We start from the raw sequence: 21,772 nt of genomic DNA, 5'->3' as shown, positions 1-21,772 counted from the left end.
TCGTGATTCCCAGGAACTATGATTACTACCCAGGGGGGTCATGGGCCATTCCCAGGCGGTCACCCATCCAAGTACTAACCTGGCCCGACGTTGCTTAACTTCGGTGATCGGACGAGAACCGGTGCTTTCAACGTGGTATGGTCGTAGACGATGACTGTCCGCGCTAGCACTGTTTTTGATCGACGGAAAGGAAATGAAACGGAATCGACACATCTGTTTGATGCCACGCTAAAAAGGACAAGTAAAGGTGGCCAGGCGGTCTTCCATCCTAGTCCAGACGTGGCCCGACGCACTGATAGACGAAGACAACGGCGCAACTGTGATTTGGAAAAAAATTGAAAACTTAAAGAAAAAAAAGTGGTAAGTGAAAGAAACTGAAATCGGCTACGAATAAAATGTCAAAAACGTGTCTACGGCACCAGGTATTCCCAGGCGGTCACCCATCCAAGTACTAACCTGGCCCGACGTTGCTTAACTTCGGTGATCGGACGAGAACCGGTGCTTTCAACGTGGTATGGTCGTAGACGATGACTGTCCGCGCTAGCACTGTTTTTGATCGACGGAAAGGAAATGAAACGGAATCGACACATCTGTTTGATGCCACGCTAAAAAGGACAAGTAAAGGTGGCCAGGCGGTCTTCCATCCTAGTCCAGACGTGGCCCGACGCACTGATAGACGAAGACAACGGCGCAACTGTGATTTGGAAAAAAATTGAAAACTTAAAGAAAAAAAAGTGGTAAGTGAAAGAAACTGAAATCGGCTACGAATAAAATGTCAAAAACGTGTCTACGGCACCAGGTATTCCCAGGCGGTCACCCATCCAAGTACTAACCTGGCCCGACGTTGCTTAACTTCGGTGATCGGACGAGAACCGGTGCTTTCAACGTGGTATGGTCGTAGACGATGACTGTCCGCGCTAGCACTGTTTTTGATCGACGGAAAGGAAATGAAACGGAATCGACACATCTGTTTGATGCCACGCTAAAAAGGACAAGTAAAGGTGGCCAGGCGGTCTTCCATCCTAGTCCAGACGTGGCCCGACGCACTGATAGACGAAGACAACGGCGCAACTGTGATTTGGAAAAAAATTGAAAACTTAAAGAAAAAAAAAGTGGTAAGTGAAAGAAACTGAAATCGGCTACGAATAAAATGTCAAAAACGTGTCTACGGCACCAGGTATTGCCAGGCGGTCACCCATCCAAGTACTAACCTGGCCCGACGTTGCTTAACTTCGGTGATCGGACGAGAACCGGTGCTTTCAACGTGGTATGGTCGTAGACGATGACTGTCCGCGCTAGCACTGTTTTTGATCGACGGAAAGGAAATGAAACGGAATCGACACATCTGTTTGATGCCACGCTAAAAAGGACAAGTAAAGGTGGCCAGGCGGTCTTCCATCCTAGTCCAGACGTGGCCCGACGCACTGATAGACGAAGACAACGGCGCAACTGTGATTTGGAAAAAATTGAAAACTTAAAGAAAAAAAAGTGGTAAGTGAAAGAAACTGAAATCGGCTACGAATAAAATGTCAAAAACGTGTCTACGGCACCAGGTATTCCCAGGCGGTCACCCATCCAAGTACTAACCTGGCCCGACGTTGCTTAACTTCGGTGATCGGACGAGAACCGGTGCTTTCAACGTGGTATGGTCGTAGACGATGACTGTCCGCGCTAGCACTGTTTTTGATCGACGGAAAGGAAATGAAACGGAATCGACACATCTGTTTGATGCCACGCTAAAAAGGACAAGTAAAGGTGGCCAGGCGGTCTTCCATCCTAGTCCAGACGTGGCCCGACGCACTGATAGACGAAGACAACGGCGCAACTGTGATTTGGAAAAAATTGAAAACTTAAAGAAAAAAAAGTGGTAAGTGAAAGAAACTGAAATCGGCTACGAATAAAATGTCAAAAACGTGTCTACGGCACCAGGTATTCCCAGGCGGTCACCCATCCAAGTACTAACCTGGCCCGACGTTGCTTAACTTCGGTGATCGGACGAGAACCGGTGCTTTCAACGTGGTATGGTCGTAGACGATGACTGTCCGCGCTAGCACTGTTTTTGATCGACGGAAAGGAAATGAAACGGAATCGACACATCTGTTTGATGCCACGCTAAAAAGGACAAGTAAAGGTGGCCAGGCGGTCTTCCATCCTAGTCCAGACGTGGCCCGACGCACTGATAGACGAAGACAACGGCGCAACTGTGATTTGGAAAAAATTGAAAACTTAAAGAAAAAAAAGTGGTAAGTGAAAGAAACTGAAATCGGCTACGAATAAAATGTCAAAAACGTGTCTACGGCACCAGGTATTCCCAGGCGGTCACCCATCCAAGTACTAACCTGGCCCGACGTTGCTTAACTTCGGTGATCGGACGAGAACCGGTGCTTTCAACGTGGTATGGTCGTAGACGATGACTGTCCGCGCTAGCACTGTTTTTGATCGACGGAAAGGAAATGAAACGGAATCGACACATCTGTTTGATGCCACGCTAAAAAGGACAAGTAAAGGTGGCCAGGCGGTCTTCCATCCTAGTCCAGACGTGGCCCGACGCACTGATAGACGAAGACAACGGCGCAACTGTGATTTGGAAAAAATTGAAAACTTAAAGAAAAAAAAGTGGTAAGTGAAAGAAACTGAAATCGGCTACGAATAAAATGTCAAAAACGTGTCTACGGCACCAGGTATTCCCAGGCGGTCACCCATCCAAGTACTAACCTGGCCCGACGTTGCTTAACTTCGGTGATCGGACGAGAACCGGTGCTTTCAACGTGGTATGGTCGTAGACGATGACTGTCCGCGCTAGCACTGTTTTTGATCGACGGAAAGGAAATGAAACGGAATCGACACATCTGTTTGATGCCACGCTAAAAAGGACAAGTAAAGGTGGCCAGGCGGTCTTCCATCCTAGTCCAGACGTGGCCCGACGCACTGATAGACGAAGACAACGGCGCAACTGTGATTTGGAAAAAATTGAAAACTTAAAGAAAAAAAAGTGGTAAGTGAAAGAAACTGAAATCGGCTACGAATAAAATGTCAAAAACGTGTCTACGGCACCAGGTATTCCCAGGCGGTCACCCATCCAAGTACTAACCTGGCCCGACGTTGCTTAACTTCGGTGATCGGACGAGAACCGGTGCTTTCAACGTGGTATGGTCGTAGACGATGACTGTCCGCGCTAGCACTGTTTTTGATCGACGGAAAGGAAATGAAACGGAATCGACACATCTGTTTGATGCCACGCTAAAAAGGACAAGTAAAGGTGGCCAGGCGGTCTTCCATCCTAGTCCAGACGTGGCCCGACGCACTGATAGACGAAGACAACGGCGCAACTGTGATTTGGAAAAAATTGAAAACTTAAAGAAAAAAAAGTGGTAAGTGAAAGAAACTGAAATCGGCTACGAATAAAATGTCAAAAACGTGTCTACGGCACCAGGTATTCCCAGGCGGTCACCCATCCAAGTACTAACCTGGCCCGACGTTGCTTAACTTCGGTGATCGGACGAGAACCGGTGCTTTCAACGTGGTATGGTCGTAGACGATGACTGTCCGCGCTAGCACTGTTTTTGATCGACGGAAAGGAAATGAAACGGAATCGACACATCTGTTTGATGCCACGCTAAAAAGGACAAGTAAAGGTGGCCAGGCGGTCTTCCATCCTAGTCCAGACGTGGCCCGACGCACTGATAGACGAAGACAACGGCGCAACTGTGATTTGGAAAAAATTGAAAACTTAAAGAAAAAAAAGTGGTAAGTGAAAGAAACTGAAATCGGCTACGAATAAAATGTCAAAAACGTGTCTACGGCACCAGGTATTCCCAGGCGGTCACCCATCCAAGTACTAACCTGGCCCGACGTTGCTTAACTTCGGTGATCGGACGAGAACCGGTGCTTTCAACGTGGTATGGTCGTAGACGATGACTGTCCGCGCTAGCACTGTTTTTGATCGACGGAAAGGAAATGAAACGGAATCGACACATCTGTTTGATGCCACGCTAAAAAGGACAAGTAAAGGTGGCCAGGCGGTCTTCCATCCTAGTCCAGACGTGGCCCGACGCACTGATAGACGAAGACAACGGCGCAACTGTGATTTGGAAAAAATTGAAAACTTAAAGAAAAAAAAGTGGTAAGTGAAAGAAACTGAAATCGGCTACGAATAAAATGTCAAAAACGTGTCTACGGCACCAGGTATTCCCAGGCGGTCACCCATCCAAGTACTAACCTGGCCCGACGTTGCTTAACTTCGGTGATCGGACGAGAACCGGTGCTTTCAACGTGGTATGGTCGTAGACGATGACCGTCCGCGCTAGCACTGTTTTTGATCGACGGAAAGGAAATGAAACGGAATCGACACATCTGTTTGATGCCACGCTAAAAAGGACAAGTAAAGGTGGCCAGGCGGTCTTCCATCCTAGTCCAGACGTGGCCCGACGCACTGATAGACGAAGACAACGGCGCAACTGTGATTTGGAAAAAATTGAAAACTTAAAGAAAAAAAAGTGGTAAGTGAAAGAAACTGAAATCGGCTACGAATAAAATGTCAAAAACGTGTCTACGGCACCAGGTATTCCCAGGCGGTCACCCATCCAAGTACTAACCTGGCCCGACGTTGCTTAACTTCGGTGATCGGACGAGAACCGGTGCTTTCAACGTGGTATGGTCGTAGACGATGACCGTCCGCGCTAGCACTGTTTTTGATCGACGGAAAGGAAATGAAACGGAATCGACACATCTGTTTGATGCCACGCTAAAAAGGACAAGTAAAGGTGGCCAGGCGGTCTTCCATCCTAGTCCAGACGTGGCCCGACGCACTGATAGACGAAGACAACGGCGCAACTGTGATTTGGAAAAAATTGAAAACTTAAAGAAAAAAAAGTGGTAAGTGAAAGAAACTGAAATCGGCTACGAATAAAATGTCAAAAACGTGTCTACGGCACCAGGTATTCCCAGGCGGTCACCCATCCAAGTACTAACCTGGCCCGACGTTGCTTAACTTTGGTGATCGGACGAGAACCGGTGCTTTCAACGTGGTATGGTCGTAGACGATGACCGTCCGCGCTAGCACTGTTTTTGATCGACGGAAAGGAAATGAAACGGAATCGACACATCTGTTTGATGCCACGCTAAAAAGGACAAGTAAAGGTGGCCAGGCGGTCTTCCATCCTAGTCCAGACGTGGCCCGACGCACTGATAGACGAAGACAACGGCGCAACTGTGATTTGGAAAAAATTGAAAACTTAAAGAAAAAAAAGTGGTAAGTGAAAGAAACTGAAATCGGCTACGAATAAAATGTCAAAAACGTGTCTACGGCACCAGGTATTCCCAGGCGGTCACCCATCCAAGTACTAACCTGGCCCGACGTTGCTTAACTTCGGTGATCGGACGAGAACCGGTGCTTTCAACGTGGTATGGTCGTAGACGATGACTGTCCGCGCTAGCACTGTTTTTGATCGACCGAAAGGAAATGAAACGGAATCGACACATCTGTTTGATGCCACGCTAAAAAGGACAAGTAAAGGTGGCCAGGCGGTCTTCCATCCTAGTCCAGACGTGGCCCGACGCACTGATAGACGAAGACAACGGCGCAACTGTGATTTGGAAAAAATTGAAAACTTAAAGAAAAAAAAGTGGTAAGTGAAAGAAACTGAAATCGGCTACGAATAAAATGTCAAAAACGTGTCTACGGCACCAGGTATTCCCAGGCGGTCACCCATCCAAGTACTAACCTGGCCCGACGTTGCTTAACTTCGGTGATCGGACGAGAACCGGTGCTTTCAACGTGGTATGGTCGTAGACGATGACTGTCCGCGCTAGCACTGTTTTTGATCGACGGAAAGGAAATGAAACGGAATCGACACATCTGCTTGATGCCACGCTAAAAAGGACAAGTAAAGGTGGCCAGGCGGTCTTCCATCCTAGTCCAGACGTGGCCCGACGCACTGATAGACGAAGACAACGGCGCAACTGTGATTTGGAAAAAATTGAAAACTTAAAGAAAAAAAAGTGGTAAGTGAAAGAAACTGAAATCGGCTACGAATAAAATGTCAAAAACGTGTCTACGGCACCAGGTATTCCCAGGCGGTCACCCATCCAAGTACTAACCTGGCCCGACGTTGCTTAACTTCGGTGATCGGACGAGAACCGGTGCTTTCAACGTGGTATGGTCGTAGACGATGACCGTCCGCGCTAGCACTGTTTTTGATCGACGGAAAGGAAATGAAACGGAATCGACACATCTGTTTGATGCCACGCTAAAAAGGACAAGTAAAGGTGGCCAGGCGGTCTTCCATCCTAGTCCAGACGTGGCCCGACGCACTGATAGACGAAGACAACGGCGCAACTGTGATTTGGAAAAAATTGAAAACTTAAAGAAAAAAAAGTGGTAAGTGAAAGAAACTGAAATCGGCTACGAATAAAATGTCAAAAACGTGTCTACGGCACCAGGTATTCCCAGGCGGTCACCCATCCAAGTACTAACCTGGCCCGACGTTGCTTAACTTCGGTGATCGGACGAGAACCGGTGCTTTCAACGTGGTATGGTCGTAGACGATGACCGTCCGCGCTAGCACTGTTTTTGATCGACGGAAAGGAAATGAAACGGAATCGACACATCTGTTTGATGCCACGCTAAAAAGGACAAGTAAAGGTGGCCAGGCGGTCTTCCATCCTAGTCCAGACGTGGCCCGACGCACTGATAGACGAAGACAACGGCGCAACTGTGATTTGGAAAAAATTGAAAACTTAAAGAAAAAAAAGTGGTAAGTGAAAGAAACTGAAATCGGCTACGAATAAAATGTCAAAAACGTGTCTACGGCACCAGGTATTCCCAGGCGGTCACCCATCCAAGTACTAACCTGGCCCGACGTTGCTTAACTTCGGTGATCGGAGGAGAACCGGTGCTTTCAACGTGGTATGGTCGTAGACGATGACCGTCCGCGCTAGCACTGTTTTTGATCGACGGAAAGGAAATGAAACGGAATCGACACATCTGTTTGATGCCACGCTAAAAAGGACAAGTAAAGGTGGCCAGGCGGTCTTCCATCCTAGTCCAGACGTGGCCCGACGCACTGATAGACGAAGACAACGGCGCAACTGTGATTTGGAAAAAATTGAAAACTTAAAGAAAAAAAAGTGGTAAGTGAAAGAAACTGAAATCGGCTACGAATAAAATGTCAAAAACGTGTCTACGGCACCAGGTATTCCCAGGCGGTCACCCATCCAAGTACTAACCTGGCCCGACGTTGCTTAACTTCGGTGATCGGACGAGAACCGGTGCTTTCAACGTGGTATGGTCGTAGACGATGACTGTCCGCGCTAGCACTGTTTTTGATCGACCGAAAGGAAATGAAACGGAATCGACACATCTGTTTGATGCCACGCTAAAAAGGACAAGTAAAGGTGGCCAGGCGGTCTTCCATCCTAGTCCAGACGTGGCCCGACGCACTGATAGACGAAGACAACGGCGCAACTGTGATTTGGAAAAAATTGAAAACTTAAAGAAAAAAAAGTGGTAAGTGAAAGAAACTGAAATCGGCTACGAATAAAATGTCAAAAACGTGTCTACGGCACCAGGTATTCCCAGGCGGTCACCCATCCAAGTACTAACCTGGCCCGACGTTGCTTAACTTCGGTGATCGGACGAGAACCGGTGCTTTCAACGTGGTATGGTCGTAGACGATGACTGTCCGCGCTAGCACTGTTTTTGATCGACGGAAAGGAAATGAAACGGAATCGACACATCTGCTTGATGCCACGCTAAAAAGGACAAGTAAAGGTGGCCAGGCGGTCTTCCATCCTAGTCCAGACGTGGCCCGACGCACTGATAGACGAAGACAACGGCGCAACTGTGATTTGGAAAAAATTGAAAACTTAAAGAAAAAAAAGTGGTAAGTGAAAGAAACTGAAATCGGCTACGAATAAAATGTCAAAAACGTGTCTACGGCACCAGGTATTCCCAGGCGGTCACCCATCCAAGTACTAACCTGGCCCGACGTTGCTTAACTTCGGTGATCGGACGAGAACCGGTGCTTTCAACGTGGTATGGTCGTAGACGATGACCGTCCGCGCTAGCACTGTTTTTGATCGACGGAAAGGAAATGAAACGGAATCGACACATCTGCTTGATGCCACGCTAAAAAGGACAAGTAAAGGTGGCCAGGCGGTCTTCCATCCTAGTCCAGACGTGGCCCGACGCACTGATAGACGAAGACAACGGCGCAACTGTGATTTGGAAAAAATTGAAAACTTAAAGAAAAAAAAGTGGTAAGTGAAAGAAACTGAAATCGGCTACGAATAAAATGTCAAAAACGTGTCTACGGCACCAGGTATTCCCAGGCGGTCACCCATCCAAGTACTAACCTGGCCCGACGTTGCTTAACTTCGGTGATCGGACGAGAACCGGTGCTTTCAACGTGGTATGGTCGTAGACGATGACCGTCCGCGCTAGCACTGTTTTTGATCGACGGAAAGGAAATGAAACGGAATCGACACATCTGTTTGATGCCACGCTAAAAAGGACAAGTAAAGGTGGCCAGGCGGTCTTCCATCCTAGTCCAGACGTGGCCCGACGCACTGATAGACGAAGACAACGGCGCAACTGTGATTTGGAAAAAATTGAAAACTTAAAGAAAAAAAAGTGGTAAGTGAAAGAAACTGAAATCGGCTACGAATAAAATGTCAAAAACGTGTCTACGGCACCAGGTATTCCCAGGCGGTCACCCATCCAAGTACTAACCTGGCCCGACGTTGCTTAACTTCGGTGATCGGACGAGAACCGGTGCTTTCAACGTGGTATGGTCGTAGACGATGACCGTCCGCGCTAGCACTGTTTTTGATCGACGGAAAGGAAATGAAACGGAATCGACACATCTGCTTGATGCCACGCTAAAAAGGACAAGTAAAGGTGGCCAGGCGGTCTTCCATCCTAGTCCAGACGTGGCCCGACGCACTGATAGACGAAGACAACGGCGCAACTGTGATTTGGAAAAAATTGAAAACTTAAAGAAAAAAAAGTGGTAAGTGAAAGAAACTGAAATCGGCTACGAATAAAATGTCAAAAACGTGTCTACGGCACCAGGTATTCCCAGGCGGTCACCCATCCAAGTACTAACCTGGCCCGACGTTGCTTAACTTCGGTGATCGGACGAGAACCGGTGCTTTCAACGTGGTATGGTCGTAGACGATGACCGTCCGCGCTAGCACTGTTTTTGATCGACGGAAAGGAAATGAAACGGAATCGACACATCTGCTTGATGCCACGCTAAAAAGGACAAGTAAAGGTGGCCAGGCGGTCTTCCATCCTAGTCCAGACGTGGCCCGACGCACTGATAGACGAAGACAACGGCGCAACTGTGATTTGGAAAAAATTGAAAACTTAAAGAAAAAAAAGTGGTAAGTGAAAGAAACTGAAATCGGCTACGAATAAAATGTCAAAAACGTGTCTACGGCACCAGGTATTCCCAGGCGGTCACCCATCCAAGTACTAACCTGGCCCGACGTTGCTTAACTTCGGTGATCGGACGAGAACCGGTGCTTTCAACGTGGTATGGTCGTAGACGATGACCGTCCGCGCTAGCACTGTTTTTGATCGACGGAAAGGAAATGAAACGGAATCGACACATCTGCTTGATGCCACGCTAAAAAGGACAAGTAAAGGTGGCCAGGCGGTCTTCCATCCTAGTCCAGACGTGGCCCGACGCACTGATAGACGAAGACAACGGCGCAACTGTGATTTGGAAAAAATTGAAAACTTAAAGAAAAAAAAGTGGTAAGTGAAAGAAACTGAAATCGGCTACGAATAAAATGTCAAAAACGTGTCTACGGCACCAGGTATTCCCAGGCGGTCACCCATCCAAGTACTAACCTGGCCCGACGTTGCTTAACTTCGGTGATCGGACGAGAACCGGTGCTTTCAACGTGGTATGGTCGTAGACGATGACCGTCCGCGCTAGCACTGTTTTTGATCGACGGAAAGGAAATGAAACGGAATCGACACATCTGCTTGATGCCACGCTAAAAAGGACAAGTAAAGGTGGCCAGGCGGTCTTCCATCCTAGTCCAGACGTGGCCCGACGCACTGATAGACGAAGACAACGGCGCAACTGTGATTTGGAAAAAATTGAAAACTTAAAGAAAAAAAGTGGTAAGTGAAAGAAACTGAAATCGGCTACGAATAAAATGTCAAAAACGTGTCTACGGCACCAGGTATTCCCAGGCGGTCACCCATCCAAGTACTAACCTGGCCCGACGTTGCTTAACTTCGGTGATCGGACGAGAACCGGTGCTTTCAACGTGGTATGGTCGTAGACGATGACCGTCCGCGCTAGCACTGTTTTTGATCGACGGAAAGGAAATGAAACGGAATCGACACATCTGTTTGATGCCACGCTAAAAAGGACAAGTAAAGGTGGCCAGGCGGTCTTCCATCCTAGTCCAGACGTGGCCCGACGCACTGATAGACGAAGACAACGGCGCAACTGTGATTTGGAAAAAATTGAAAACTTAAAGAAAAAAAAGTGGTAAGTGAAAGAAACTGAAATCGGCTACGAATAAAATGTCAAAAACGTGTCTACGGCACCAGGTATTCCCAGGCGGTCACCCATCCAAGTACTAACCTGGCCCGACGTTGCTTAACTTCGGTGATCGGACGAGAACCGGTGCTTTCAACGTGGTATGGTCGTAGACGATGACCGTCCGCGCTAGCACTGTTTTTGATCGACGGAAAGGAAATGAAACGGAATCGACACATCTGTTTGATGCCACGCTAAAAAGGACAAGTAAAGGTGGCCAGGCGGTCTTCCATCCTAGTCCAGACGTGGCCCGACGCACTGATAGACGAAGACAACGGCGCAACTGTGATTTGGAAAAAATTGAAAACTTAAAGAAAAAAAGTGGTAAGTGAAAGAAACTGAAATCGGCTACGAATAAAATGTCAAAAACGTGTCTACGGCACCAGGTATTCCCAGGCGGTCACCCATCCAAGTACTAACCTGGCCCGACGTTGCTTAACTTCGGTGATCGGACGAGAACCGGTGCTTTCAACGTGGTATGGTCGTAGACGATGACCGTCCGCGCTAGCACTGTTTTTGATCGACGGAAAGGAAATGAAACGGAATCGACACATCTGTTTGATGCCACGCTAAAAAGGACAAGTAAAGGTGGCCAGGCGGTCTTCCATCCTAGTCCAGACGTGGCCCGACGCACTGATAGACGAAGACAACGGCGCAACTGTGATTTGGAAAAAATTGAAAACTTAAAGAAAAAAAAGTGGTAAGTGAAAGAAACTGAAATCGGCTACGAATAAAATGTCAAAAACGTGTCTACGGCACCAGGTATTCCCAGGCGGTCACCCATCCAAGTACTAACCTGGCCCGACGTTGCTTAACTTCGGTGATCGGACGAGAACCGGTGCTTTCAACGTGGTATGGTCGTAGACGATGACCGTCCGCGCTAGCACTGTTTTTGATCGACGGAAAGGAAATGAAACGGAATCGACACATCTGTTTGATGCCACGCTAAAAAGGACAAGTAAAGGTGGCCAGGCGGTCTTCCATCCTAGTCCAGACGTGGCCCGACGCACTGATAGACGAAGACAACGGCGCAACTGTGATTTGGAAAAAATTGAAAACTTAAAGAAAAAAAAGTGGTAAGTGAAAGAAACTGAAATCGGCTACGAATAAAATGTCAAAAACGTGTCTACGGCACCAGGTATTCCCAGGCGGTCACCCATCCAAGTACTAACCTGGCCCGACGTTGCTTAACTTCGGTGATCGGACGAGAACCGGTGCTTTCAACGTGGTATGGTCGTAGACGATGACCGTCCGCGCTAGCACTGTTTTTGATCGACGGAAAGGAAATGAAACGGAATCGACACATCTGTTTGATGCCACGCTAAAAAGGACAAGTAAAGGTGGCCAGGCGGTCTTCCATCCTAGTCCAGACGTGGCCCGACGCACTGATAGACGAAGACAACGGCGCAACTGTGATTTGGAAAAAATTGAAAACTTAAAGAAAAAAAAGTGGTAAGTGAAAGAAACTGAAATCGGCTACGAATAAAATGTCAAAAACGTGTCTACGGCACCAGGTATTCCCAGGCGGTCACCCATCCAAGTACTAACCTGGCCCGACGTTGCTTAACTTCGGTGATCGGACGAGAACCGGTGCTTTCAACGTGGTATGGTCGTAGACGATGACCGTCCGCGCTAGCACTGTTTTTGATCGACGGAAAGGAAATGAAACGGAATCGACACATCTGTTTGATGCCACGCTAAAAAGGACAAGTAAAGGTGGCCAGGCGGTCTTCCATCCTAGTCCAGACGTGGCCCGACGCACTGATAGACGAAGACAACGGCGCAACTGTGATTTGGAAAAAATTGAAAACTTAAAGAAAAAAAAGTGGTAAGTGAAAGAAACTGAAATCGGCTACGAATAAAATGTCAAAAACGTGTCTACGGCACCAGGTATTCCCAGGCGGTCACCCATCCAAGTACTAACCTGGCCCGACGTTGCTTAACTTCGGTGATCGGACGAGAACCGGTGCTTTCAACGTGGTATGGTCGTAGACGATGACTGTCCGCGCTAGCACTGTTTTTGATCGACGGAAAGGAAATGAAACGGAATCGACACATCTGTTTGATGCCACGCTAAAAAGGACAAGTAAAGGTGGCCAGGCGGTCTTCCATCCTAGTCCAGACGTGGCCCGACGCACTGATAGACGAAGACAACGGCGCAACTGTGATTTGGAAAAAATTGAAAACTTAAAGAAAAAAAAGTGGTAAGTGAAAGAAACTGAAATCGGCTACGAATAAAATGTCAAAAACGTGTCTACGGCACCAGGTATTCCCAGGCGGTCACCCATCCAAGTACTAACCTGGCCCGACGTTGCTTAACTTCGGTGATCGGACGAGAACCGGTGCTTTCAACGTGGTATGGTCGTAGACGATGACTGTCCGCGCTAGCACTGTTTTTGATCGACGGAAAGGAAATGAAACGGAATCGACACATCTGTTTGATGCCACGCTAAAAAGGACAAGTAAAGGTGGCCAGGCGGTCTTCCATCCTAGTCCAGACGTGGCCCGACGCACTGATAGACGAAGACAACGGCGCAACTGTGATTTGGAAAAAATTGAAAACTTAAAGAAAAAAAAGTGGTAAGTGAAAGAAACTGAAATCGGCTACGAATAAAATGTCAAAAACGTGTCTACGGCACCAGGTATTCCCAGGCGGTCACCCATCCAAGTACTAACCTGGCCCGACGTTGCTTAACTTCGGTGATCGGACGAGAACCGGTGCTTTCAACGTGGTATGGTCGTAGACGATGACTGTCCGCGCTAGCACTGTTTTTGATCGACGGAAAGGAAATGAAACGGAATCGACACATCTGTTTGATGCCACGCTAAAAAGGACAAGTAAAGGTGGCCAGGCGGTCTTCCATCCTAGTCCAGACGTGGCCCGACGCACTGATAGACGAAGACAACGGCGCAACTGTGATTTGGAAAAAATTGAAAACTTAAAGAAAAAAAAGTGGTAAGTGAAAGAAACTGAAATCGGCTACGAATAAAATGTCAAAAACGTGTCTACGGCACCAGGTATTCCCAGGCGGTCACCCATCCAAGTACTAACCTGGCCCGACGTTGCTTAACTTCGGTGATCGGACGAGAACCGGTGCTTTCAACGTGGTATGGTCGTAGACGATGACTGTCCGCGCTAGCACTGTTTTTGATCGACGGAAAGGAAATGAAACGGAATCGACACATCTGTTTGATGCCACGCTAAAAAGGACAAGTAAAGGTGGCCAGGCGGTCTTCCATCCTAGTCCAGACGTGGCCCGACGCACTGATAGACGAAGACAACGGCGCAACTGTGATTTGGAAAAAATTGAAAACTTAAAGAAAAAAAAGTGGTAAGTGAAAGAAACTGAAATCGGCTACGAATAAAATGTCAAAAACGTGTCTACGGCACCAGGTATTCCCAGGCGGTCACCCATCCAAGTACTAACCTGGCCCGACGTTGCTTAACTTCGGTGATCGGACGAGAACCGGTGCTTTCAACGTGGTATGGTCGTAGACGATGACTGTCCGCGCTAGCACTGTTTTTGATCGACGGAAAGGAAATGAAACGGAATCGACACATCTGTTTGATGCCACGCTAAAAAGGACAAGTAAAGGTGGCCAGGCGGTCTTCCATCCTAGTCCAGACGTGGCCCGACGCACTGATAGACGAAGACAACGGCGCAACTGTGATTTGGAAAAAATTGAAAACTTAAAGAAAAAAAAGTGGTAAGTGAAAGAAACTGAAATCGGCTACGAATAAAATGTCAAAAACGTGTCTACGGCACCAGGTATTCCCAGGCGGTCACCCATCCAAGTACTAACCTGGCCCGACGTTGCTTAACTTCGGTGATCGGACGAGAACCGGTGCTTTCAACGTGGTATGGTCGTAGACGATGACTGTCCGCGCTAGCACTGTTTTTGATCGACGGAAAGGAAATGAAACGGAATCGACACATCTGTTTGATGCCACGCTAAAAAGGACAAGTAAAGGTGGCCAGGCGGTCTTCCATCCTAGTCCAGACGTGGCCCGACGCACTGATAGACGAAGACAACGGCGCAACTGTGATTTGGAAAAAATTGAAAACTTAAAGAAAAAAAAGTGGTAAGTGAAAGAAACTGAAATCGGCTACGAATAAAATGTCAAAAACGTGTCTACGGCACCAGGTATTCCCAGGCGGTCACCCATCCAAGTACTAACCTGGCCCGACGTTGCTTAACTTCGGTGATCGGACGAGAACCGGTGCTTTCAACGTGGTATGGTCGTAGACGATGACTGTCCGCGCTAGCACTGTTTTTGATCGACGGAAAGGAAATGAAACGGAATCGACACATCTGTTTGATGCCACGCTAAAAAGGACAAGTAAAGGTGGCCAGGCGGTCTTCCATCCTAGTCCAGACGTGGCCCGACGCACTGATAGACGAAGACAACGGCGCAACTGTGATTTGGAAAAAATTGAAAACTTAAAGAAAAAAAAGTGGTAAGTGAAAGAAACTGAAATCGGCTACGAATAAAATGTCAAAAACGTGTCTACGGCACCAGGTATTCCCAGGCGGTCACCCATCCAAGTACTAACCTGGCCCGACGTTGCTTAACTTCGGTGATCGGACGAGAACCGGTGCTTTCAACGTGGTATGGTCGTAGACGATGACTGTCCGCGCTAGCACTGTTTTTGATCGACGGAAAGGAAATGAAACGGAATCGACACATCTGTTTGATGCCACGCTAAAAAGGACAAGTAAAGGTGGCCAGGCGGTCTTCCATCCTAGTCCAGACGTGGCCCGACGCACTGATAGACGAAGACAACGGCGCAACTGTGATTTGGAAAAAATTGAAAACTTAAAGAAAAAAAAGTGGTAAGTGAAAGAAACTGAAATCGGCTACGAATAAAATGTCAAAAACGTGTCTACGGCACCAGGTATTCCCAGGCGGTCACCCATCCAAGTACTAACCTGGCCCGACGTTGCTTAACTTCGGTGATCGGACGAGAACCGGTGCTTTCAACGTGGTATGGTCGTAGACGATGACTGTCCGCGCTAGCACTGTTTTTGATCGACGGAAAGGAAATGAAACGGAATCGACACATCTGTTTGATGCCACGCTAAAAAGGACAAGTAAAGGTGGCCAGGCGGTCTTCCATCCTAGTCCAGACGTGGCCCGACGCACTGATAGACGAAGACAACGGCGCAACTGTGATTTGGAAAAAATTGAAAACTTAAAGAAAAAAAAGTGGTAAGTGAAAGAAACTGAAATCGGCTACGAATAAAATGTCAAAAACGTGTCTACGGCACCAGGTATTCCCAGGCGGTCACCCATCCAAGTACTAACCTGGCCCGACGTTGCTTAACTTCGGTGATCGGACGAGAACCGGTGCTTTCAACGTGGTATGGTCGTAGACGATGACTGTCCGCGCTAGCACTGTTTTTGATCGACGGAAAGGAAATGAAACGGAATCGACACATCTGTTTGATGCCACGCTAAAAAGGACAAGTAAAGGTGGCCAGGCGGTCTTCCATCCTAGTCCAGACGTGGCCCGACGCACTGATAGACGAAGACAACGGCGCAACTGTGATTTGGAAAAAATTGAAAACTTAAAGAAAAAAAAGTGGTAAGTGAAAGAAACTGAAATCGGCTACGAATAAAATGTCAAAAACGTGTCTACGGCACCAGGTATTCCCAGGCGGTCACCCATCCAAGTACTAACCTGGCCCGACGTTGCTTAACTTCGGTGATCGGACGAGAACCGGTGCTTTCAACGTGGTATGGTCGTAGACGATGACTGTCCGCGCTAGCACTGTTTTTGATCGACGGAAAGGAAATGAAACGGAATCGACACATCTGTTTGATGCCACGCTAAAAAGGACAAGTAAAGGTGGCCAGGCGGTCTTCCATCCTAGTCCAGACGTGGCCCGACGCACTGATAGACGAAGACAACGGCGCAACTGTGATTTGGAAAAAATTGAAAACTTAAAGAAAAAAAAGTGGTAAGTGAAAGAAACTGAAATCGGCTACGAATAAAATGTCAAAAACGTGTCTACGGCACCAGGTATTCCCAGGCGGTCACCCATCCAAGTACTAACCTGGCCCGACGTTGCTTAACTTCGGTGATCGGACGAGAACCGGTGCTTTCAACGTGGTATGGTCGTAGACGATGACTGTCCGCGCTAGCACTGTTTTTGATCGACGGAAAGGAAATGAAACGGAATCGACACATCTGTTTGATGCCACGCTAAAAAGGACAAGTAAAGGTGGCCAGGCGGTCTTCCATCCTAGTCCAGACGTGGCCCGACGCACTGATAGACGAAGACAACGGCGCAACTGTGATTTGGAAAAAATTGAAAACTTAAAGAAAAAAAAAGTGGTAAGTGAAAGAAACTGAAATCGGCTACGAATAAAATGTCAAAAACGTGTCTACGGCACCAGGTATTCCCAGGCGGTCACCCATCCAAGTACTAACCTGGCCCGACGTTGCTTAACTTCGGTGATCGGACGAGAACCGGTGCTTTCAACGTGGTATGGTCGTAGACGATGACTGTCCGCGCTAGCACTGTTTTTGATCGACGGAAAGGAAATGAAACGGAATCGACACATCTGTTTGATGCCACGCTAAAAAGGACAAGTAAAGGTGGCCAGGCGGTCTTCCATCCTAGTCCAGACGTGGCCCGACGCACTGATAGACGAAGACAACGGCGCAACTGTGATTTGGAAAAAATTGAAAACTTAAAGAAAAAAAAAGTGGTAAGTGAAAGAAACTGAAATCGGCTACGAATAAAATGTCAAAAACGTGTCTACGGCACCAGGTATTCCCAGGCGGTCACCCATCCAAGTACTAACCTGGCCCGACGTTGCTTAACTTCGGTGATCGGACGAGAACCGGTGCTTTCAACGTGGTATGGTCGTAGACGATGACTGTCCGCGCTAGCACTGTTTTTGATCGACGGAAAGGAAATGAAACGGAATCGACACATCTGTTTGATGCCACGCTAAAAAGGACAAGTAAAGGTGGCCAGGCGGTCTTCCATCCTAGTCCAGACGTGGCCCGACGCACTGATAGACGAAGACAACGGCGCAACTGTGATTTGGAAAAAATTGAAAACTTAAAGGAAAAAAAAGTGGTAAGTGAAAGAAACTGAAATCGGCTACGAATAAAATGTCAAAAACGTGTCTACGGCACCAGGTATTCCCAGGCGGTCACCCATCCAAGTACTAACCTGGCCCGACGTTGCTTAACTTCGGTGATCGGACGAGAACCGGTGCTTTCAACGTGGTATGGTCGTAGACGATGACTGTCCGCGCTAGCACTGTTTTTGATCGACGGAAAGGAAATGAAACGGAATCGACACATCTGTTTGATGCCACGCTAAAAAGGACAAGTAAAGGTGGCCAGGCGGTCTTCCATCCTAGTCCAGACGTGGCCCGACGCACTGATAGACGAAGACAACGGCGCAACTGTGATTTGGAAAAAATTGAAAACTTAAAGAAAAAAAAGTGGTAAGTGAAAGAAACTGAAATCGGCTACGAATAAAATGTCAAAAACGTGTCTACGGCACCAGGTATTCCCAGGCGGTCACCCATCCAAGTACTAACCTGGCCCGACGTTGCTTAACTTCGGTGATCGGAGGAGAACCGGTGCTTTCAACGTGGTATGGTCGTAGACGATGACTGTCCGCGCTAGCACTGTTTTTGATCGACGGAAAGGAAATGAAACGGAATCGACACATCTGTTTGATGCCACGCTAAAAAGGACAAGTAAAGGTGGCCAGGCGGTCTTCCATCCTAGTCCAGACGTGGCCCGACGCACTGATAGACGAAGACAACGGCGCAACTGTGATTTGGAAAAAATTGAAAACTTAAAGAAAAAAAAAGTGGTAAGTGAAAGAAACTGAAATCGGCTACGAATAAAATGTCAAAAACGTGTCTACGGCACCAGGTATTCCCAGGCGGTCACCCATCCAAGTACTAACCTGGCCCGACGTTGCTTAACTTCGGTGATCGGACGAGAACCGGTGCTTTCAACGTGGTATGGTCGTAGACGATGACTGTCCGCGCTAGCACTGTTTTTGATCGACGGAAAGGAAATGAAACGGAATCGACACATCTGTTTGATGCCACGCTAAAAAGGACAAGTAAAGGTGGCCAGGCGGTCTTCCATCCTAGTCCAGACGTGGCCCGACGCACTGATAGACGAAGACAACGGCGCAACTGTGATTTGGAAAAAATTGAAAACTTAAAGAAAAAAAAAGTGGTAAGTGAAAGAAACTGAAATCGGCTACGAATAAAATGTCAAAAACGTGTCTACGGCACCAGGTATTCCCAGGCGGTCACCCATCCAAGTACTAACCTGGCCCGACGTTGCTTAACTTCGGTGATCGGACGAGAACCGGTGCTTTCAACGTGGTATGGTCGTAGACGATGACTGTCCGCGCTAGCACTGTTTTTGATCGACGGAAAGGAAATGAAACGGAATCGACACATCTGTTTGATGCCACGCTAAAAAGGACAAGTAAAGGTGGCCAGGCGGTCTTCCATCCTAGTCCAGACGTGGCCCGACGCACTGATAGACGAAGACAACGGCGCAACTGTGATTTGGAAAAAATTGAAAACTTAAAGAAAAAAAAAGTGGTAAGTGAAAGAAACTGAAATCGGCTACGAATAAAATGTCAAAAACGTGTCTACGGCACCAGGTATTCCCAGGCGGTCACCCATCCAAGTACTAACCTGGCCCGACGTTGCTTAACTTCGGTGATCGGACGAGAACCGGTGCTTTCAACGTGGTATGGTCGTAGACGATGACTGTCCGCGCTAGCACTGTTTTTGATCGACGGAAAGGAAATGAAACGGAATCGACACATCTGTTTGATGCCACGCTAAAAAGGACAAGTAAAGGTGGCCAGGCGGTCTTCCATCCTAGTCCAGACGTGGCCCGACGCACTGATAGACGAAGACAACGGCGCAACTGTGATTTGGAAAAAATTGAAAACTTAAAGAAAAAAAAGTGGTAAGTGAAAGAAACTGAAATCGGCTACGAATAAAATGTCAAAAACGTGTCTACGGCACCAGGTATTCCCAGGCGGTCACCCATCCAAGTACTAACCTGGCCCGACGTTGCTTAACTTCGGTGATCGGACGAGAACCGGTGCTTTCAACGTGGTATGGTCGTAGACGATGACTGTCCGCGCTAGCACTGTTTTTGATCGACGGAAAGGAAATGAAACGGAATCGACACATCTGTTTGATGCCACGCTAAAAAGGACAAGTAAAGGTGGCCAGGCGGTCTTCCATCCTAGTCCAGACGTGGCCCGACGCACTGATAGACGAAGACAACGGCGCAACTGTGATTTGGAAAAAATTGAAAACTTAAAGAAAAAAAAAGTGGTAAGTGAAAGAAACTGAAATCGGCTACGAATAAAATGTCAAAAACGTGTCTACGGCACCAGGTATTCCCAGGCGGTCACCCATCCAAGTACTAACCTGGCCCGACGTTGCTTAACTTCGGTGATCGGACGAGAACCGGTGCTTTCAACGTGGTATGGTCGTAGACGATGACTGTCCGCGCTAGCACTGTTTTTGATCGACGGAAAGGAAATGAAACGGAATCGACACATCTGTTTGATGCCACGCTAAAAAGGACAAGTAAAGGTGGCCAGGCGGTCTTCCATCCTAGTCCAGACGTGGCCCGACGCACTGATAGACGAAGACAACGGCGCAACTGTGATTTGGAAAAAATTGAAAACTTAAAGAAAAAAAAGTGGTAAGTGAAAGAAACTGAAATCGGCTACGAATAAAATGTCAAAAACGTGTCTACGGCACCAGGTATTCCCAGGCGGTCACCCATCCAAGTACTAACCTGGCCCGACGTTGCTTAACTTCGGTGATCGGACGAGAACCGGTGCTTTCAACGTGGTATGGTCGTAGACGATGACTGTCCGCGCTAGCACTGTTTTTGATCGACGGAAAGGAAATGAAACGGAATCGACACATCTGTTTGATGCCACGCTAAAAAGGACAAGTAAAGGTGGCCAGGCGGTCTTCCATCCTAGTCCAGACGTGGCCCGACGCACTGATAGACGAAGACAACGGCGCAACTGTGATTTGGAAAAAATTGAAAACTTAAAGAAAAAAAAAGTGGTAAGTGAAAGAAACTGAAATCGGCTACGAATAAAATGTCAAAAACGTGTCTACGGCACCAGGTATTCCCAGGCGGTCACCCATCCAAGTACTAACCTGGCCCGACGTTGCTTAACTTCGGTGATCGGACGAGAACCGGTGCTTTCAACGTGGTATGGTCGTAGACGATGACTGTCCGCGCTAGCACTGTTTTTGATCGACGGAAAGGAAATGAAACGGAATCGACACATCTGTTTGATGCCACGCTAAAAAGGACAAGTAAAGGTGGCCAGGCGGTCTTCCATCCTAGTCCAGACGTGGCCCGACGCACTGATAGACGAAGACAACGGCGCAACTGTGATTTGGAAAAAATTGAAAACTTAAAGAAAAAAAAGTGGTAAGTGAAAGAAACTGAAATCGGCTACGAATAAAATGTCAAAAACGTGTCTACGGCACCAGGTATTCCCAGGCGGTCACCCATCCAAGTACTAACCTGGCCCGACGTTGCTTAACTTCGGTGATCGGACGAGAACCGGTGCTTTCAACGTGGTATGGTCGTAGACGATGACTGTCCGCGCTAGCACTGTTTTTGATCGACGGAAAGGAAATGAAACGGAATCGACACATCTGTTTGATGCCACGCTAAAAAGGACAAGTAAAGGTGGCCAGGCGGTCTTCCATCCTAGTCCAGACGTGGCCCGACGCACTGATAGACGAAGACAACGGCGCAACTGTGATTTGGAAAAAATTGAAAACTTAAAGAAAAAAAAGTGGTAAGTGAAAGAAACTGAAATCGGCTACGAATAAAATGTCAAAAACGTGTCTACGGCACCAGGTATTCCCAGGCGGTCACCCATCCAAGTACTAACCTGGCCCGACGTTGCTTAACTTCGGTGATCGGACGAGAACCGGTGCTTTCAACGTGGTATGGTCGTAGACGATGACTGTCCGCGCTAGCACTGTTTTTGATCGACGGAAAGGAAATGAAACGGAATCGACACATCTGTTTGATGCCACGCTAAAAAGGACAAGTAAAGGTGGCCAGGCGGTCTTCCATCCTAGTCCAGACGTGGCCCGACGCACTGATAGACGAAGACAACGGCGCAACTGTGATTTGGAA

The 21,772-nt window shown here is 47.8% G+C and overlaps 57 non-coding genes and 1 pseudogene across 57 annotated transcripts; all 58 read right to left on the bottom strand.

The window, feature by feature from the left end:
* Window positions 1-26: 26 nt before the first annotated feature.
* Window positions 27-149, bottom strand: LOC147764776 (5S ribosomal RNA; annotated as a pseudogene).
* A 258-nt stretch (window positions 150-407) lies between these two features.
* On the bottom strand, window positions 408-526 carry LOC147764775 (5S ribosomal RNA). Its single transcript, XR_015332539.1, has one exon. It is a non-coding gene; the product is annotated as a 5S ribosomal RNA (ribosomal RNA).
* Window positions 527-784: 258 nt separating this feature from the next.
* On the bottom strand, window positions 785-903 carry LOC147764774 (5S ribosomal RNA). The gene has a single exon (XR_015332538.1). It is a non-coding gene; the product is annotated as a 5S ribosomal RNA (ribosomal RNA).
* Window positions 904-1,162: 259 nt separating this feature from the next.
* Window positions 1,163-1,281, bottom strand: LOC147764773 (5S ribosomal RNA). The gene has a single exon (XR_015332563.1). It is a non-coding gene; the product is annotated as a 5S ribosomal RNA (ribosomal RNA).
* A 257-nt stretch (window positions 1,282-1,538) lies between these two features.
* Window positions 1,539-1,657, bottom strand: LOC147764772 (5S ribosomal RNA). The gene has a single exon (XR_015332537.1). It is a non-coding gene; the product is annotated as a 5S ribosomal RNA (ribosomal RNA).
* Window positions 1,658-1,914: 257 nt separating this feature from the next.
* On the bottom strand, window positions 1,915-2,033 carry LOC147764771 (5S ribosomal RNA). Its single transcript, XR_015332536.1, has one exon. It is a non-coding gene; the product is annotated as a 5S ribosomal RNA (ribosomal RNA).
* Window positions 2,034-2,290: 257 nt separating this feature from the next.
* LOC147764770 (5S ribosomal RNA) lies at window positions 2,291-2,409 on the bottom strand. The gene has a single exon (XR_015332534.1). It is a non-coding gene; the product is annotated as a 5S ribosomal RNA (ribosomal RNA).
* A 257-nt stretch (window positions 2,410-2,666) lies between these two features.
* On the bottom strand, window positions 2,667-2,785 carry LOC147764769 (5S ribosomal RNA). The gene has a single exon (XR_015332533.1). It is a non-coding gene; the product is annotated as a 5S ribosomal RNA (ribosomal RNA).
* Window positions 2,786-3,042: 257 nt separating this feature from the next.
* Window positions 3,043-3,161, bottom strand: LOC147764768 (5S ribosomal RNA). The gene has a single exon (XR_015332532.1). It is a non-coding gene; the product is annotated as a 5S ribosomal RNA (ribosomal RNA).
* A 257-nt stretch (window positions 3,162-3,418) lies between these two features.
* Window positions 3,419-3,537, bottom strand: LOC147764767 (5S ribosomal RNA). Its single transcript, XR_015332531.1, has one exon. It is a non-coding gene; the product is annotated as a 5S ribosomal RNA (ribosomal RNA).
* A 257-nt stretch (window positions 3,538-3,794) lies between these two features.
* LOC147764766 (5S ribosomal RNA) lies at window positions 3,795-3,913 on the bottom strand. The gene has a single exon (XR_015332530.1). It is a non-coding gene; the product is annotated as a 5S ribosomal RNA (ribosomal RNA).
* A 257-nt stretch (window positions 3,914-4,170) lies between these two features.
* Window positions 4,171-4,289, bottom strand: LOC147764765 (5S ribosomal RNA). The gene has a single exon (XR_015332529.1). It is a non-coding gene; the product is annotated as a 5S ribosomal RNA (ribosomal RNA).
* Window positions 4,290-4,546: 257 nt separating this feature from the next.
* LOC147764764 (5S ribosomal RNA) lies at window positions 4,547-4,665 on the bottom strand. Its single transcript, XR_015332528.1, has one exon. It is a non-coding gene; the product is annotated as a 5S ribosomal RNA (ribosomal RNA).
* A 257-nt stretch (window positions 4,666-4,922) lies between these two features.
* Window positions 4,923-5,041, bottom strand: LOC147764763 (5S ribosomal RNA). Its single transcript, XR_015332555.1, has one exon. It is a non-coding gene; the product is annotated as a 5S ribosomal RNA (ribosomal RNA).
* Window positions 5,042-5,298: 257 nt separating this feature from the next.
* LOC147764762 (5S ribosomal RNA) lies at window positions 5,299-5,417 on the bottom strand. The gene has a single exon (XR_015332527.1). It is a non-coding gene; the product is annotated as a 5S ribosomal RNA (ribosomal RNA).
* Window positions 5,418-5,674: 257 nt separating this feature from the next.
* On the bottom strand, window positions 5,675-5,793 carry LOC147764761 (5S ribosomal RNA). The gene has a single exon (XR_015332526.1). It is a non-coding gene; the product is annotated as a 5S ribosomal RNA (ribosomal RNA).
* Window positions 5,794-6,050: 257 nt separating this feature from the next.
* Window positions 6,051-6,169, bottom strand: LOC147764760 (5S ribosomal RNA). The gene has a single exon (XR_015332525.1). It is a non-coding gene; the product is annotated as a 5S ribosomal RNA (ribosomal RNA).
* A 257-nt stretch (window positions 6,170-6,426) lies between these two features.
* LOC147764759 (5S ribosomal RNA) lies at window positions 6,427-6,545 on the bottom strand. Its single transcript, XR_015332523.1, has one exon. It is a non-coding gene; the product is annotated as a 5S ribosomal RNA (ribosomal RNA).
* A 257-nt stretch (window positions 6,546-6,802) lies between these two features.
* Window positions 6,803-6,921, bottom strand: LOC147764758 (5S ribosomal RNA). The gene has a single exon (XR_015332551.1). It is a non-coding gene; the product is annotated as a 5S ribosomal RNA (ribosomal RNA).
* A 257-nt stretch (window positions 6,922-7,178) lies between these two features.
* LOC147764757 (5S ribosomal RNA) lies at window positions 7,179-7,297 on the bottom strand. Its single transcript, XR_015332522.1, has one exon. It is a non-coding gene; the product is annotated as a 5S ribosomal RNA (ribosomal RNA).
* Window positions 7,298-7,554: 257 nt separating this feature from the next.
* LOC147764756 (5S ribosomal RNA) lies at window positions 7,555-7,673 on the bottom strand. The gene has a single exon (XR_015332521.1). It is a non-coding gene; the product is annotated as a 5S ribosomal RNA (ribosomal RNA).
* A 257-nt stretch (window positions 7,674-7,930) lies between these two features.
* Window positions 7,931-8,049, bottom strand: LOC147764755 (5S ribosomal RNA). Its single transcript, XR_015332520.1, has one exon. It is a non-coding gene; the product is annotated as a 5S ribosomal RNA (ribosomal RNA).
* A 257-nt stretch (window positions 8,050-8,306) lies between these two features.
* Window positions 8,307-8,425, bottom strand: LOC147764754 (5S ribosomal RNA). The gene has a single exon (XR_015332519.1). It is a non-coding gene; the product is annotated as a 5S ribosomal RNA (ribosomal RNA).
* A 257-nt stretch (window positions 8,426-8,682) lies between these two features.
* On the bottom strand, window positions 8,683-8,801 carry LOC147764753 (5S ribosomal RNA). Its single transcript, XR_015332518.1, has one exon. It is a non-coding gene; the product is annotated as a 5S ribosomal RNA (ribosomal RNA).
* Window positions 8,802-9,058: 257 nt separating this feature from the next.
* On the bottom strand, window positions 9,059-9,177 carry LOC147764752 (5S ribosomal RNA). Its single transcript, XR_015332517.1, has one exon. It is a non-coding gene; the product is annotated as a 5S ribosomal RNA (ribosomal RNA).
* Window positions 9,178-9,434: 257 nt separating this feature from the next.
* Window positions 9,435-9,553, bottom strand: LOC147764751 (5S ribosomal RNA). Its single transcript, XR_015332516.1, has one exon. It is a non-coding gene; the product is annotated as a 5S ribosomal RNA (ribosomal RNA).
* Window positions 9,554-9,810: 257 nt separating this feature from the next.
* Window positions 9,811-9,929, bottom strand: LOC147764750 (5S ribosomal RNA). Its single transcript, XR_015332515.1, has one exon. It is a non-coding gene; the product is annotated as a 5S ribosomal RNA (ribosomal RNA).
* Window positions 9,930-10,185: 256 nt separating this feature from the next.
* Window positions 10,186-10,304, bottom strand: LOC147764749 (5S ribosomal RNA). The gene has a single exon (XR_015332514.1). It is a non-coding gene; the product is annotated as a 5S ribosomal RNA (ribosomal RNA).
* Window positions 10,305-10,561: 257 nt separating this feature from the next.
* LOC147764748 (5S ribosomal RNA) lies at window positions 10,562-10,680 on the bottom strand. Its single transcript, XR_015332512.1, has one exon. It is a non-coding gene; the product is annotated as a 5S ribosomal RNA (ribosomal RNA).
* Window positions 10,681-10,936: 256 nt separating this feature from the next.
* On the bottom strand, window positions 10,937-11,055 carry LOC147764747 (5S ribosomal RNA). The gene has a single exon (XR_015332511.1). It is a non-coding gene; the product is annotated as a 5S ribosomal RNA (ribosomal RNA).
* Window positions 11,056-11,312: 257 nt separating this feature from the next.
* Window positions 11,313-11,431, bottom strand: LOC147764746 (5S ribosomal RNA). The gene has a single exon (XR_015332510.1). It is a non-coding gene; the product is annotated as a 5S ribosomal RNA (ribosomal RNA).
* A 257-nt stretch (window positions 11,432-11,688) lies between these two features.
* Window positions 11,689-11,807, bottom strand: LOC147764745 (5S ribosomal RNA). Its single transcript, XR_015332509.1, has one exon. It is a non-coding gene; the product is annotated as a 5S ribosomal RNA (ribosomal RNA).
* Window positions 11,808-12,064: 257 nt separating this feature from the next.
* On the bottom strand, window positions 12,065-12,183 carry LOC147764744 (5S ribosomal RNA). Its single transcript, XR_015332508.1, has one exon. It is a non-coding gene; the product is annotated as a 5S ribosomal RNA (ribosomal RNA).
* A 257-nt stretch (window positions 12,184-12,440) lies between these two features.
* LOC147764743 (5S ribosomal RNA) lies at window positions 12,441-12,559 on the bottom strand. Its single transcript, XR_015332507.1, has one exon. It is a non-coding gene; the product is annotated as a 5S ribosomal RNA (ribosomal RNA).
* A 257-nt stretch (window positions 12,560-12,816) lies between these two features.
* LOC147764742 (5S ribosomal RNA) lies at window positions 12,817-12,935 on the bottom strand. Its single transcript, XR_015332506.1, has one exon. It is a non-coding gene; the product is annotated as a 5S ribosomal RNA (ribosomal RNA).
* Window positions 12,936-13,192: 257 nt separating this feature from the next.
* LOC147764741 (5S ribosomal RNA) lies at window positions 13,193-13,311 on the bottom strand. Its single transcript, XR_015332505.1, has one exon. It is a non-coding gene; the product is annotated as a 5S ribosomal RNA (ribosomal RNA).
* Window positions 13,312-13,568: 257 nt separating this feature from the next.
* On the bottom strand, window positions 13,569-13,687 carry LOC147764740 (5S ribosomal RNA). Its single transcript, XR_015332504.1, has one exon. It is a non-coding gene; the product is annotated as a 5S ribosomal RNA (ribosomal RNA).
* Window positions 13,688-13,944: 257 nt separating this feature from the next.
* On the bottom strand, window positions 13,945-14,063 carry LOC147764739 (5S ribosomal RNA). The gene has a single exon (XR_015332503.1). It is a non-coding gene; the product is annotated as a 5S ribosomal RNA (ribosomal RNA).
* A 257-nt stretch (window positions 14,064-14,320) lies between these two features.
* Window positions 14,321-14,439, bottom strand: LOC147764738 (5S ribosomal RNA). Its single transcript, XR_015332501.1, has one exon. It is a non-coding gene; the product is annotated as a 5S ribosomal RNA (ribosomal RNA).
* Window positions 14,440-14,696: 257 nt separating this feature from the next.
* Window positions 14,697-14,815, bottom strand: LOC147764737 (5S ribosomal RNA). Its single transcript, XR_015332500.1, has one exon. It is a non-coding gene; the product is annotated as a 5S ribosomal RNA (ribosomal RNA).
* A 257-nt stretch (window positions 14,816-15,072) lies between these two features.
* Window positions 15,073-15,191, bottom strand: LOC147764736 (5S ribosomal RNA). Its single transcript, XR_015332499.1, has one exon. It is a non-coding gene; the product is annotated as a 5S ribosomal RNA (ribosomal RNA).
* Window positions 15,192-15,448: 257 nt separating this feature from the next.
* LOC147764735 (5S ribosomal RNA) lies at window positions 15,449-15,567 on the bottom strand. Its single transcript, XR_015332498.1, has one exon. It is a non-coding gene; the product is annotated as a 5S ribosomal RNA (ribosomal RNA).
* Window positions 15,568-15,824: 257 nt separating this feature from the next.
* On the bottom strand, window positions 15,825-15,943 carry LOC147764734 (5S ribosomal RNA). The gene has a single exon (XR_015332497.1). It is a non-coding gene; the product is annotated as a 5S ribosomal RNA (ribosomal RNA).
* A 257-nt stretch (window positions 15,944-16,200) lies between these two features.
* On the bottom strand, window positions 16,201-16,319 carry LOC147764733 (5S ribosomal RNA). Its single transcript, XR_015332496.1, has one exon. It is a non-coding gene; the product is annotated as a 5S ribosomal RNA (ribosomal RNA).
* A 257-nt stretch (window positions 16,320-16,576) lies between these two features.
* On the bottom strand, window positions 16,577-16,695 carry LOC147764732 (5S ribosomal RNA). Its single transcript, XR_015332495.1, has one exon. It is a non-coding gene; the product is annotated as a 5S ribosomal RNA (ribosomal RNA).
* Window positions 16,696-16,953: 258 nt separating this feature from the next.
* Window positions 16,954-17,072, bottom strand: LOC147764731 (5S ribosomal RNA). The gene has a single exon (XR_015332494.1). It is a non-coding gene; the product is annotated as a 5S ribosomal RNA (ribosomal RNA).
* A 258-nt stretch (window positions 17,073-17,330) lies between these two features.
* Window positions 17,331-17,449, bottom strand: LOC147764730 (5S ribosomal RNA). Its single transcript, XR_015332493.1, has one exon. It is a non-coding gene; the product is annotated as a 5S ribosomal RNA (ribosomal RNA).
* A 258-nt stretch (window positions 17,450-17,707) lies between these two features.
* Window positions 17,708-17,826, bottom strand: LOC147764729 (5S ribosomal RNA). The gene has a single exon (XR_015332492.1). It is a non-coding gene; the product is annotated as a 5S ribosomal RNA (ribosomal RNA).
* A 257-nt stretch (window positions 17,827-18,083) lies between these two features.
* Window positions 18,084-18,202, bottom strand: LOC147764728 (5S ribosomal RNA). Its single transcript, XR_015332550.1, has one exon. It is a non-coding gene; the product is annotated as a 5S ribosomal RNA (ribosomal RNA).
* A 258-nt stretch (window positions 18,203-18,460) lies between these two features.
* LOC147764727 (5S ribosomal RNA) lies at window positions 18,461-18,579 on the bottom strand. Its single transcript, XR_015332490.1, has one exon. It is a non-coding gene; the product is annotated as a 5S ribosomal RNA (ribosomal RNA).
* A 258-nt stretch (window positions 18,580-18,837) lies between these two features.
* Window positions 18,838-18,956, bottom strand: LOC147764726 (5S ribosomal RNA). Its single transcript, XR_015332489.1, has one exon. It is a non-coding gene; the product is annotated as a 5S ribosomal RNA (ribosomal RNA).
* A 258-nt stretch (window positions 18,957-19,214) lies between these two features.
* On the bottom strand, window positions 19,215-19,333 carry LOC147764725 (5S ribosomal RNA). Its single transcript, XR_015332488.1, has one exon. It is a non-coding gene; the product is annotated as a 5S ribosomal RNA (ribosomal RNA).
* Window positions 19,334-19,590: 257 nt separating this feature from the next.
* LOC147764724 (5S ribosomal RNA) lies at window positions 19,591-19,709 on the bottom strand. The gene has a single exon (XR_015332487.1). It is a non-coding gene; the product is annotated as a 5S ribosomal RNA (ribosomal RNA).
* Window positions 19,710-19,967: 258 nt separating this feature from the next.
* LOC147764723 (5S ribosomal RNA) lies at window positions 19,968-20,086 on the bottom strand. The gene has a single exon (XR_015332486.1). It is a non-coding gene; the product is annotated as a 5S ribosomal RNA (ribosomal RNA).
* Window positions 20,087-20,343: 257 nt separating this feature from the next.
* On the bottom strand, window positions 20,344-20,462 carry LOC147764722 (5S ribosomal RNA). The gene has a single exon (XR_015332485.1). It is a non-coding gene; the product is annotated as a 5S ribosomal RNA (ribosomal RNA).
* A 258-nt stretch (window positions 20,463-20,720) lies between these two features.
* LOC147764721 (5S ribosomal RNA) lies at window positions 20,721-20,839 on the bottom strand. Its single transcript, XR_015332484.1, has one exon. It is a non-coding gene; the product is annotated as a 5S ribosomal RNA (ribosomal RNA).
* A 257-nt stretch (window positions 20,840-21,096) lies between these two features.
* LOC147764720 (5S ribosomal RNA) lies at window positions 21,097-21,215 on the bottom strand. Its single transcript, XR_015332483.1, has one exon. It is a non-coding gene; the product is annotated as a 5S ribosomal RNA (ribosomal RNA).
* Window positions 21,216-21,472: 257 nt separating this feature from the next.
* Window positions 21,473-21,591, bottom strand: LOC147764719 (5S ribosomal RNA). The gene has a single exon (XR_015332482.1). It is a non-coding gene; the product is annotated as a 5S ribosomal RNA (ribosomal RNA).
* Window positions 21,592-21,772: the final 181 nt, after the last annotated feature.

The sequence above is a fragment of the Lingula anatina genome, chromosome 1 (genome assembly GCF_051362555.1).
Source record: "Lingula anatina isolate TDL-2025a chromosome 1, LinAna3.0, whole genome shotgun sequence".
NCBI classification, from domain to species: domain Eukaryota; kingdom Metazoa; phylum Brachiopoda; class Lingulata; order Lingulida; family Lingulidae; genus Lingula; species Lingula anatina.
The sequence above is the reverse complement of the archived record's forward strand: the minus strand, read 5'-3'. Positions and strand labels throughout refer to the sequence as shown.